Genomic DNA, 3569 nt, shown 5'->3' on the forward strand with positions numbered 1-3569 from the left:
TCTGGGTCAGCCCGTATTCAAAGGATGCGGTCCCACCATGCTGGCCATTACTGAAGCATAAGGGCGTTAATGCTTTGTGTAAAGGCTGCAGGGTTATTGCCCTTCTGCTTCTAAGCAGACAGCATTTCAAAATGTCCCATGTCTGTAAGGTCTGACCCATAAACTGTGTGCACTTGTTCACCATGATTCGCGGGAATAGCTCCTGTTACTTTTTTATGACACCAATCAGCAAAGGAATGGACAGCCACTGCCTATTTTATAGTTGGCCATTCTGATCACATTTTTGGTCCATCACTCAGGCTTGCTAAATGTGTCGAAAGCATATCTTGCCATCTCTGTTAGTGTGCAGCAATTGTCGTTTGCCCGCCGATGCAACCTGCGAAGTGGCGACCGTGGTGAGAATATCAAAATGTGTTCCCACTTCAGGGGCTAGAGTTTAGTATATCCCATGGCATACCCTGCTGTAAAGTGTGGCTGACTATATGAAATATTTATGGATAGATTGCATTGTATTCTCAAAGTTGACTCACTCTAGTGGATACAGACTTGCTAAATTGGCTGGAAAATTAATGTTGCTCTCACATTTCTGCATTAAAGTGGAATTTATCACTTTGTACGTGATGACCACACATTCAGGCCACTACTGGTTTAGATATTGCACAGTCACGATTTTTAACCTGTCACAGGCTTGTGAAAGTTGTGAGTCATCTATAGCTTCTGTGAAGAACCAAACGGCAAAGGAGTCATCTTTTATTTTGCAATAGCTAGGGTATCCGTCCCTTAGTTAATATTGATATGAAATGCATGCGATCATACAGATTATGAAATGAGAAAATCTGTCAAGTCAATAGGAAGAGTTTTTATGAGCAGGTTTTTTGAAACGTAATGACTTCAGGTAGGCAAAGAAAGTCTTGATTTTATTTGACAGTAGATGCTTTCCCGTTAGGTGGATAATGCTGTTGAAGCATTATTGTGCAAACAGTAATGGCAACTGATCGCATGTGAGTATGTAACTGTCATTGATTGATTGATTATTTGATATGAGTGATAAGATACCAAATATAACAGTTTTCTACTGTATATAATATCTTCAAATTACTCTAAGCAGGATAAGAAAGCAGAGAATAAAAAAACCCCCCAAACTTGTCTTCTTCATTGGTACACAAAAGTTGCAGAAACATCATTAAACTGCTTCCATAGTCATTCTATACTCATGAGTGCAAATCTCTTTACACAGTAAATACCTCATTCTATGCCACTGCTTTGCTCTAGAAGTCTCCTGGACATAAAGGTCTGTGCATTTTGATATTTTTTGTTTTTGTTTTGATGATTGGGGAGGGGAGGTGGTTTTAAGATAAGACATTGTGTATGGAGGATGTAAAAGCAATGTGAGATGATCAACTTTCCCCCCTTTTCTACGGCCCTTCCCCCCATGAATATTCCACTTTTATTTCTGTTTCAATTTCCATCATTCTCTGTATCCCTGCTCCTATTCCGATCATGTCAGTTTCTCTCATTCTCTGGGTCACTGTTATCCCTCTGTCCCCTTTACCTCTCGCCCACACAGTCACAGACTATCTATCTCTCGTCTTACCTCTATCCCTCCCTCTCTTGGACACCTCTTCAAGGGCTTTCACACGTACAAAGATCTTGTTTTTGTTAACCTACTTGTAAGCACTTTTTCTGTTTAGTGAGGAAGTTTTTCTAAGTCTGAATGCATACTTGCATCGTGTTTCTCCCAACAAGCGTTTTTTCGGTCAACTATGGCCAGTCAGGGTCTGCTGTTGGTTTAAAATTGTTTTGCTGGATTTGGTTATGCATTTCTACTATGAATATTTTTTCACCTGAATTAAAAAACAAACAAAATGACTGACCAGGTTGAGCTTAGTATGACCTTCTGCCGTAGTGCTTGCATATTTTCATACTTGAAGAGTTGTTTTTGATTGACAGGCTGAGGAGGTTGTGACACAGTTGTCTTATGATTGTTTGGCTACATTTATCTAACTTGAGAGAGAGAATCACGTTTCAAAACGCGTTTGGAATGGTGTTTGCGAACGTGGTTTGAAACGTGATTCTCTGGGTGCAGCATTTATCTATCCATCATACAATCACGATTCGGGTGCTGCTACTGCGCAGTTACTTTGCGCCGTTCGACCCAGGAAGTAAAGATCAACTGCATACCACCGTACATGCCTCATCATTCACACACAAATAATGGGTAGAAAACACAACCAGAAACAGCTTGGAGTTGACCTTGAGATATGAACGTGTTTCAAAATGGCATTGCGTTTATCTACCCACAGAACAGCCATCATGGTTCCAAATGCATTTCAAAACGCCGTTTCTAAACGCGTTTGAAAACATGGTTGCGTTTATCTACCCCTGGACAATGCCTCAAACGCGTTTAGAACGGTGATTCTGCCTCAGACAATTTTTAGATAAATGCACCCTTAGTTGCAGTTAGAGGTCAGTGATGAGACTTGTTTCTGATGTAAAGATGTGTCTGAAGACTCTCAAACCCCAAACATGTTCACAAGAAATACACTATAAACCAACGAGTTCTCTCACAAGTGTGAAAGCCCCCTTGTCTCCGTTGCATGGACATCTGTACCCCCTTCCCACCCATACCCTCCCCTCAACCCCCCCTCCCCATGTAAGGAAGGAGATGATGCCTCACATCCCAGATTCATTTTGTCCCCCCAAGACACATTACCCGTCCATCCGACAAACAAAAGGGCAATGATCCCCCGTCTACTGCAGTTTTGCGCCCCTTCCATCATCCCGGTACCCCAAAAAACCTCTCTTGGCTGAAATACCGACAAACTCATTTCATCCAAGGCTGCCAGAGCGCAGTGAAAGCGAAACACAAAAATATAGCAACATAAGATGGTAATACGGAGACAACATTAGATGATGCTCATACAAAAAAAAGAGAAAAAATCAGACACAAGAAGACTTGTTAGAAATGGAAGATGCTTTGGAAAGGAATACATGAAAAAAAGGTATAGGATGTATTTCTGGGACTGAAGCCTAGATTTAAGGTGTAATTTACCATCATGTTCAAGTTGTTCAGTAGGAGTAAGAAAAAAAGGATGAACAGAGTGGTTGAAATTTCATCAAATTCAAGACATGAAAAAGAAAGTTTTGAAATCTTGAAGTTGTCCATGTTTTCAGAAATCAGTGATATTAGTTGCAACCACATATTCAAATTGGCAGAGGTACCAATGGTAATGATGTCATCACCTTACAAGTTATCAACTAAATAGAACACAACCTTCACTAAAATTTCCTTTGTTGACGTCACGTCAATAAGAAAAAGATGTGTCATTCACATTAACGAATTGTAGTCTTGTAATAATCTAGTGGTGATGATTTTTTAGGGAAAAAACTAAAAAAAATGATTTGAAATAAAGGGTTATTTCCTTTTGTAGAAACCAATTGGAGAGTTACAGTGATAATATCATAAACTCTTCTAATTTGCACCTAGGGAAAACTTGTGACCTTGAATTCAAGATATTTCCTAGATTACATCCATTCGTCTGATTTGTGTGCATTATCAAAGTCAACTT

The sequence above is a fragment of the Diadema antillarum genome, unplaced genomic scaffold (genome assembly GCF_040938485.1).
Source record: "Diadema antillarum isolate AM-2024a unplaced genomic scaffold, OU_Dant_1.0 scf00000183, whole genome shotgun sequence".
NCBI classification, from domain to species: Eukaryota; Metazoa; Echinodermata; class Echinoidea; order Diadematoida; family Diadematidae; genus Diadema; species Diadema antillarum.